The 10,355-nt window shown below is 38.4% G+C and overlaps 1 long non-coding RNA gene across 1 annotated transcript; it reads right to left on the bottom strand.

The window, feature by feature from the left end:
• Nucleotides 1–272: 272 nt before the first annotated feature.
• On the bottom strand, nucleotides 273–1,438 carry LOC109862947. The gene is made up of 4 exons (XR_002251260.1): nucleotides 939–1,438; nucleotides 604–770; nucleotides 438–506; nucleotides 273–360 (listed from the first exon to the last, which is right to left on the bottom strand). It is a non-coding gene; the product is annotated as an uncharacterized LOC109862947 (long non-coding RNA).
• Between the last annotated feature and the right edge of the window lie 8,917 nt (nucleotides 1,439–10,355).

Here is a 10,355-nt window from a genome sequence, read left to right as displayed (position 1 = left end):
TCATTTATATTAAATGTATTTTATTTCTTTAATCAAAATTTGTTTTCTCTCTGCAATTTTTTTCACATTTCTTTTCTCACTGGGATCTAATAATACCTCATATTTGACCGAAGTATATACGTCAGTGAGAATTCATTGCATTTGCCTATTGCGCAGACGCAACTTTATTCCCACAACAGCACATCACTGGACGCGAGAGACAAGCGCGATTAGTCCGTCTCACTTTAAAAGAAGGATGGACTAACTCAACCACTTGAGGGCGCCACTTCCCGGGCAGAGACCACAGTGCGGACTTCGGATCTCGCTCCAGTACCCTCTTAAGTCGTAAGTTGATTTCAGACTCCGTAAAAATTGTAAAAGCTTCAACAAGTATTAAAAATAAATAATCGCTAAACAAGTAACAATATACAAACAATAAACTAGAGCGCGAAATTTACCTCTGAATCCTTTGATGCTACAAAATGATTATCCGATATATTTTCGGCATATACAAGCTTATAAGTGTCCTGGATAAAAATGATTATCATTATTTCAGACGTCTTACAATATATCTAAATCAAAAACACATGCACAGATCGCTGTATCTATATTATAAGAATTTACCTTTCAAATATTGTCGGTATAGCATCTGGATAAAGATACGCTCTCTTTTTGTTTCCTTTGTACCATTCCTCTTCAAAATGTAAATGCCACATTCGATATTTCAAATAGGCATTCTGGTTCTATCACTTTATCTTGTTTTTTACATACTTTCTATCCATTTCAACCATCTGTATATAATGGCATAACAATTTGTTAATATATAAATACATATAATGTAAATACATGTAATGAATATAACATATACCCATCCATAAATACAAATTTGAAAATATAATTGCGAATAATAAACATTTACATAGTTTAAAAAATATAATGTAGGTAAATCAAAATCATACCTGTTATGTTCCTTTGAAAAACAAAAAAAATGTCTTTTTTCTGCAACAATCCTGTTGTTGCACTCCTTTACAATACACCAAGCATTTGAACTGCCATTCTTTTTTCTGATTTAAAGTTATACCTGCAAAAAAACTAAGATCAAAGTGTAAAAGAGAATTGAGAATCTGTATGATCTTTATACAGATTAATTATTCTCTTTTTCCTCTTGGTTATTAAACACTTTTTCACTGTTCACAAAACACTGAACACTGATCAAGAAATCACACTGAACGCTATCACTTCATATTATAATTAACACAGTAAGGTGGTGTTTAACACACATCGCACTTCTTTACAACCTAAAATCTTTTCTTTTACCGCCACTTTCTACAGAAAAACGTCATATGGGCATTTAAATAGTAGTGAGAAAAAAGGCCGAAGCACAGACTTTTGCATAACGCATAACGCGTGAGACATAAGAAAATCAACCAATCTAAGCTTTCTAGAACAAGAAGTAGGGATAAAAACGAAAAGCTGGATTGATTGATTTTCTTATGTTTTATGCGTTATGCGTTATGCAAAAGTTTGTGCTTTGGCCTAAAGAGCAAAAATAAGAGAGGAAGCAAGACAGAAAATGTCTGTAACGCTATTGCCCAGATAACCAAGACTGAGTGATCATATTTTGAAAAGTTTGCAATAACACATTATGCCAGTACAATGTAGCCAGCATTCACACATAATCTGTTATTTCAACTAGTGTCGCCAGAAAAACAGAAAAAAAGAATATAAATATGTCATGCCGTGATGTAAATATTATTGCATCAATCAAGCAGAACTTCCTCAAAAAATGTAGCAGATTTAAAGCATAACGTGCTATTGTTATTTCATTCTTTATTTATTTCTATATTTTTGCTGTGTTGTTTTCTTTACGTATCGTGCCTACATAATTCACTCACTATGATGACACAGCTGAGTGGAATCTGCTGCAAAGTGCTGATTAAACTTGCGTGCATACTGCTGGCATACTGCTATCATTTGGCTATCGGGGTGGTTAGTATATAGGTACTACGGACACGCATGCGCATATATACGGCACTCAAACATCAAAAATACCGACAGAGAGTTGCGTTACTGTATATACCAGAGAGAAGCCTGAGAGCGGCCATGCCATTGTAGTTTCTTACGACGGTTTCAGCCTCTGGTTTTAGCCGTATTTCCACAAAAGTGAAACTCAAAGACCGTTCTCCATTAAACCCAAGTCGCAGGTCTCGTGGAACTGATCAATCACGTTGGTCGATTGGATGATTTGACTCTGCAATTAGTCAATTCCACGAGATCTGCAACTTGCGTTTAATGTAGAACGGCCTTTGAGTTCCACTTTTGTGGGAATACAGCTAAAACCAGCGGCTGAAACCGACTAAGAAACTACAATGGCATAGCCGCTCTCAGGCTTCTCTCTGGCTGCTTTCCTTTTAAGAGACACAGTCAACATAAGTCGACACAAGAGTCATTCTGTCTTTGTTTCTCACTGAATACTGAACAAAGACAGAATGACTTTTGTGTCGACTTGTGTCGACTGTGTCTTTTAAAAGGAAAGCAGCCTCTGTATATACTGTAGCTTGGCATAGTGACCTATCGATACAAAAAGTTCCGGCAAAATNGATTGGTCACACATCGTGCCCTCTCCTTGTGAGAGCGCGCGCGACCATTCTATTGTAGAGTCCCTAGAAATAAGAGTCTAGCCCATAGACATCTATGGCTGCTTTCCTTTTAGGAGACACAGTCGACACAAGTTGACACAAAAATCATTCTGTCTTCGTTCAGTATTCAGTGAGAAACAAAGACAGAATGACTCTTGTGTCGACTTCTGTCAACTGTGTCTCCTAAAAGGAAAGCAGCCGATAGCAATAAATCGTGCACGTCAAAAGAAATAGTTTCTTCTCCGATTCTGTTTTAATACNAATATTTCGATGCTCGTAACATAGAAGCGTTGATAATCTGTCAGATAAAATCCATCGAATAGAAAANAACTTTAAAGCAAGAGAAATTTTAAAGAAAAATTATTTCTTTTACCACGCACGATTTACCGTCTTGCAGTACGACATATGTATCACGAAGCGAAGAGCAGACAACACACATTCCAATCGGTTACTATGTCATGTATAAGTTGTACATTAGATGCTTTCCAGCTACCCAAGTAGCATAAAAACGTTCTCAGAATGTTCGGCGAATGTTAGAACAGTAACAGTGAAAAACGTTTTTGTTATGTTAAAAGTTCGCTCAGGACTAACATTCTCCTAACATTCAGCAAACATTCTCAGAACGTTTTACTGAAACGTTCCCGTAACATTCGGCGAACGTTACACAGAGAGAATAAAAAAATTTTTCGCGGCTTGCGTTTTTAAACAGCTTCGAGATTTCACTTGAATTAATCTTTGGAGGCCTGATTCAGCTCGCCAATCAACCGATAATAAACTCTATTGAAAGAAACTGGATCTGAAAAAATCTTAAGAAGATGGCAAGATTTGAACTCGAGACCTCTGTATTCACAGCCCCTGCACTCAGTCCACGAGACCACTTATTCTTTACTAAAATGTGATTATTTTTATCAACTTATTCTCAAGCTATCCTGTACACATTTTATTTATTATTTCTCTAAATTATTATTTTATTAAAAATATTGCAGTGTAATGTACCCCTGCAACAGTGGATAAAAATATTTCTCTTATTATTATTAATTATTAATTATTATTATAATTTAAAGTACATTTTTACAGCGCAAAAGTTTTTGTCTCAAACAATGCTATATTTGAATCAAGCATTGTTTCGAACATTGTTTTCACGTCCTCAAAGATCCATTACCACAATACTCACGTCCGTTCGTAGTTTATAAAATTAACTAATTTTAAAATATTGCGAAAAAAACTACTCGGCCAGGAGTCGAACCTGGAATCTCCGGCTTTCCGTGCCATCGCCTTCCCTATTAGGCCACCGAGGCACTTGGAGTTAGTCTCGCAATTCATACATATATCGAAGATGATCTGATAATGTTGTTAACGCTAATTTTCAGCCAGCGTAATTTTAAACAATTATGACTTAAGGCTCGTTAAAATTAATAAAGGAGAAGTTTTTTTCGCAATATTTTAAAATTAGTTAGGGGGGTATCCGGTCTCTTATATGTGAGATGCAAATCCAGTATTCCGTATGAATTTAAGAATTGAGATTTCAATTCAAAAAACACTCACTTGTAAAAATTTTACAAGTTGAGTTCGTTACATGTGTATATATATATATACACGCACAGGTTTCGCTCAAACATCCTGCGAATGGCTCATAAAGCCTTATATATTTCTTGTTATTAATTTCAACAAGCCTTAAGTCATAATTGTTACATATAATATATTTTTGCAATAAAAAAATACTATTTGCAACTGCACACATCAACAACCGTGTCTGCTCTTTATGGTCAAAGTTTCCAATCACTATTAATAAATCAAATATATTTTGTTACATTTATAAATATATTTCATGTTACATTTAATTAATTAACGTTCGCCGAATTTTACGGGAACGTTTCAGTAAAACGTTCTGAGAATGTTCGCCAAATGTTACGAGAACGTTTTTATGCTACTTGGGTAAATTTTAAATTTGTATAGTTTTAAAAAATTTCTAAACGTCCTCTGAATGTTCTCAAACTAACATGTAGAATCCAAGAAAAGTCGCAAATCGTAACGTTTTCTTCGTTTAGGTACAAACATTTCAAACTTATATTAGTTCGACATGTTAGATCAGTGTTCGGAGTCTAACAGAAAATTAACATTCGCTGAACGTTTTTATGCTTCTTGGGTACGAACATTTCAAACTTATATTAGTTCAACATGTTAGATCAGTGTTCGGGGTCTAACATAAAACATGTCTAACACAAAATTAACATTCGCTGAACGTTTTCGTGCTACTTGGGTACGTACACACCCAAATAGCATAAAAATGTTCTCAGAATGTTCAGCGAATGTTAGAACAGTAACAGTGAAAAACGTTTTTGTTATGTTAGAAGTTCGCTCAGGACTAACATTCTCCTAACATTCAGCAAACGTTCTCAGAACGTTTCACTGAAACGTTTCCGTAACATTCGGCGAACGTTACACAGAGAGAATAAAAAAATTTTTCGCAGGTTGCATTTTTACACAGCTTCGAGATTTCACTTGAATTAATTTTTGGAAGCCCGATTCAGCTCGCCAATCATCCAATGAACTCTATTGAAAGAAACTGAATCTGAAAAAATCTTAAGATGATGGCAGGATTTGAACTCGAGACCTCTGTATTCACAGCCCCTGCACTCAATCCGCGAGACCACTTATTCCTTACTAGAATGTGATTATTTTTATCTACTTATTCTCTAGCTATCTTGTACACATTTTATTTATTATTATTTCTTTAAATTATTATTTTATTAAAANTATTGCAGTGTAATGTACCCTTGCAACAGTGGATAAAAATATTTCTTTTATTATTATTAATTATTTATTATTATTATAACTTAAAGTACAATTTTTTTACAGCGCGACAGTTTTTGTTTCAAACAATGCTATATTTGAATCAAATATATTTTATGTTACATTTGGAAATATATTTTGTTACATTTAATTAATTAACGTTCGCCGAATGTTACGAGAACGTTTTTATGCTACTTGAGTAAATCTTAAATTTGTATACAGGTTTAAAAAATTTCTAAACGTCCTCCGAATGTTCTCAGACTAACATGCAGAATCCAAGAAAACAGTCGCAAATCATGTTTTCTTCGTTTAGGTACGTTTAGGAACATTTCAAACTTATATTAGTTCAATATGTTAGATCAGTGTTCGGGGTTTAACATAAAACATGTCAAACACAAAATTAACATTCGCTGAACGTTTTCATGTTACTTGGGTAGTTCAACATGTTAGATCAGTGTTTGGGGTCTAACATAAAACATGTCTAACACAAAATTAACATTCGCTGAACGTTTTCATGCTACTTAGGCAGGCGACACTGTGTAACACAGTGTCCACTAGTGTGAGAAAGAGCATATCAGTGCGTCTCACTCATACTAGTGGACACTATATTACACAGCGTCGCTTGTGTACGTAGCTGAAAAGCGCCCATTATATACCGGTACATCTAGAGAAGCGAGCACCGCAGTCTAGTATATTATAGATGTCTATGGTCTAGCCAATGTTGTNAACCTTTTTATTGGTTCTGAAGCAAAATGGCAGAAACAATGGATAACGTTATAGCCACACATTGATTTAAATATCATTAGGTCTGTTTGTGGTGCTTGCACTTTTTGCTCTTATAATCTTCGCTTTCTCTCTCTCTCTCTCTCTCTCTCTCTCTCTCTCTCTCTCTTTCTCTCTTCAACGACCAACTATATATATATATTTTATTTTACGTGTAAAATTGGTAATTTAAAATAATATAAACAGATCTATTAGTGCGTGATGAGATAAAAGAGATAGGCCGTGATAGAGGGAAAGAAAAAATATTTTTTGACATATAATTATATATTAAGAAGTACAAAAGAATACATTTTCATAAGAAAGCATAGTTTTGTAATATAGAATATATTTTAAACTTCCGACACCATTTTGCTTCAGATCAAACATTGGCCAGACTCTTATTTCTAGGGACTCTATCTTATTGTAGTTCTTTATGACCATACAATATTGCTAGATGGAACTAAAGAGAAGATTTGGTTTGGTTTGATGCATAAAGATATAACTATATATAAGACTAGAGTGCACGAATCCTATGCTAGCACGTAAGTAGATGCAATAGAGGCTTAGAAAGAGAAAGATGCGGGTGACGTCCGTTTGACCACGGTACGATTGGACACAGTACGATAGCACGCATACTATTGGACACGGTACGATTGACCACAGTACGATTGATCACAGTACGATTGACCACGATACAATTGACCACCGTAAGATTGATCACGATACGATTGACCACCGTACGACCAGTGATAAAAGATTTGGTAGCCTAGCACCAAGAGCACCGAGGTGGTGGGGGCACGCACACAAGCGAGAACCGCCGTCCGTGTACGTGACGTCACGCTCGACTGTTCGACTCGTGGAAGAGTGCGGACATACTATGTTCCGGCTTCTTTTCACTAAGCCTGTGTTACGTCCTGGAGACTCCACGGTCCCCTTTTTTCCTGCGACGCGACGCGCCAGCGCATAGCAACCCTTTTTTTTTGGTCAATAATAATAAATAATTCAAACGGGTCTCCTATCGTTTGGAAACTTAAAACTCCAGACGATAAGAGAACAAACGAAAACTATATCGACGCCCGGAAAGATAAACTGCGCCTAGCAATAACACGAAATTTTAGATAACTATTCGAGCAGCTTTCCAAACAAACCCGGATATCTCCGGGTCATGAAAATGCCGGTCATAAAAATTAGAGCGACCGGCGCAAATAGAAACACCGGCATTTTTATTACAAACAAACAACAAGGGGTCTATGCGGCGTAATTGCAAGAGACAATACTCTCCCTTTTTTCTTCCTCGGAAAATCGGACAAGGCGACCGAAGCGAGAGATCGTCGCCGATTGGCAATCTCGGAAGTCGCCCGACCGACTAATTAACAAATAGGAACCAGCAAAGTGAGTTTCCGATCAACTGAGTTCCCGATTGGGAGAGTCCTCGCTTACTACAACAGTATATAAGCCAGGGCTCTCGGAATCGGAAACTCAGTAAGAACCGCGCCGCGTATCCAAAAAGACCCGCAGATTTAAGTGAGTGAGTAAGTGAGTGCCAGTGAGTGCAGAGAGCGAGATCCCAGGGCATCGACACTGCCGACCTGCAACAAGCTAATCACAACGCCGCACCGGCCTCAACTGAAACCGCACCACCAGTAGCAGCAAGTAGTAAGTCCACCCACAAATTTTAATCGGGAGTTCCACTAGTTAAAAATCTAACTCGAGGATAATACTCGGAACCTACCAGTGACGCATAACCGCCTAAAAGCATCGCGAGAATATACTCTTTTGCTTCTCCACAATCAATTCCTCATTTGACCACCCTCGCCGGGAGGGCAGTTCGCGACTCTAGTCGTGAATAGCAACCGGCCGAGGAGTCANNTCCTCATTTGANCACCCTCGCCGGGAGGGCAGTTCGCGACTCTAGTCGTGAATAGCAACCGGCCGAGGAGTCAGNTCCTCATTTGANCACCCTCGCCGGGAGGGCAGTTCGCGACTCTAGTCGTGAATAGCAACCGGCCGAGGAGTCAATTCCTCGTTTGACCACCCTCGCCGGGAGGGCAGTTCGTGACTCTAGTCGTGAATAGCAACCGGCAGAGAGAGAGAGAGAGAGAGAGAGAGAGAGAGAGAGAAAGAGTTAGCTCTTTCTCTTTTTTCCTTTTTGTGACAACTCTTCTTTGATCAAGCTCTGATGTCAGCAGAATGAGAAATCAGTTCCGAATGTTAACCTCGTTCATATTTTTACAATAAATAATAACTCGCTAAGAGAACCTCCCGTTTAAGTGAAACCCCGCCGTTCGCATTCCAACCGCCGGCACCGGCGGCACCGACAAAGTCAAAAATTGCGACGAGCGGCAGCGCTCGCGCAAAACGAAGCGGAGCCGACCAGGCCCATTGACGCCACCTCCCCTCCGACATTAGGAGACGATTCCGGCAGCGACAATAGGATAGAAAACCTCACCGATATACATATAAATCAATTGCACGCGCACTCACCCTCACCGACACATTCGGAACACGCACACACAGATACACACACACGACGATTCGTGGTATGAAACTCCCTCTTATTCACCTGTAACCCCCGATCCTCCCGCAGAAAATCCCGCGGATCTGCAATCCGCCCCGACTTCTCCACCCCCTCCTCGCTCTCCTTCCCCTGAACCATCTACATACCGAGATGAACCCGTAGATGATGAATCCTCCGATTCGACAAGATCAACCACCCCTCCCCTCGATCCTAGATTTCAACACTTTCTTCGATTAGCCTCCACCTATAAAAAAGCAAATCCGGAAAGAATCCTCTTTGTCCTTGACCCTCTGACTACAGATCCTTCCGAAATCTTCCGGGTAATAACCACCACTCCAGCTAGAAAACTCCTCCCAGTTAAATTCCCCTATATAGATGATATCCGCTTAGTTCCCGTCCACCATTTTTATACAATGTTCCCTCCAAGTTCCGCAAAAATCCAGGAAATAATAGAAATAGATCTTGAATAATTCCTATCCCACGAATCGCGGCGTCTTAAACATGCTACCGACACAGTTACACCTGTAAAACCCCGCCGGAGGTCCTTCACACACACATCGCGTCACTCATACACACCCATGTATACCCCCTCTCTAGCCTCCGAGCAATGACCCTCCGTTTAAATGTAAAATCCGCGATACCACATTCATCCACACGAATACACATCTCAAAATTGAAATTGTAACACCCATTAAATGAATAAATTAATATCATATGTATCATAATTCCTCTGATTAATTAAGACGACATTTCATCATTCCACATCCTCAATCGATCGCACGGTCTCGTCCTTAGTCCGTGGAGTTAATTCTCCAGACTTGAAAAGAGACCAACGAGTGAGTGTTCGCTAGACAGAGTAAGATCGGCGTACACCGTTGACCTGTCTACGAACATAAGCAAACTCGCTCGACTCCGTTGCAGCGGGATCGCCAACCTGCTGTGCGGAGATAGACAGAGAAACGACAGCTCTCTGTTACTCCACCATAGCCCGACCGTAACCGTGGGCCAGGACGTAACACCTGCTATGCGAGCAAGCACTGAGGGAAAGAAAGCAACGTTTCACGTTGCGCGTTTGCAGCGTATGACAGCGCAAAATGCTTTTCCAAGACTGTACATCTTGGAAAAAGTACATAATATTATTGATAAGGATGAGTTAAACATCTCAAGATGCATTTATATTATTATATTTGCATTAAGGCTTAATATAAGTTAACAGTGATAATTTGAAAGTTTTTAGAATATTGAAAAACATGTAATATATAAATAAACTATAGTATTAGTAATTATAATTTTTCTATATTTTTAATTTGTAAATCACAAAAAAATCTACATTTTACAGATGCACAATCTTAAAGTATTTAATTCATATAACATCCCACACAGACATCCATCCATCCACACATCCATTAAACATCTATTAGATGTCGCATAGAGGTGTCGACGTCTAATAGACGTCTAATAGAGTTTTTGTTCTGTGTGGGATATCATATGAATATAATATATTAAAACTAAGAAATGAAGAGGCTAATATGATTAAATAGGCCAATACGAGCCATTCCCAGGTTGTTGTGCAGGAATAAGCGTGCATGTATACAGGGTGTCCCAGAATTGGTTTAACATCTCTCGTAGGCAGATAGAAGGAATAAAACTGAGGTGAAAAGTCC

Source organism: Pseudomyrmex gracilis, unplaced genomic scaffold (genome assembly GCF_002006095.1).
Source record: "Pseudomyrmex gracilis isolate BER0280 unplaced genomic scaffold, ASM200609v1 scaffold_2712, whole genome shotgun sequence".
Taxonomy (NCBI): Eukaryota; Metazoa; Arthropoda; class Insecta; order Hymenoptera; family Formicidae; genus Pseudomyrmex; species Pseudomyrmex gracilis.
The sequence above is the reverse complement of the archived record's forward strand: the minus strand, read 5'-3'. Positions and strand labels throughout refer to the sequence as shown.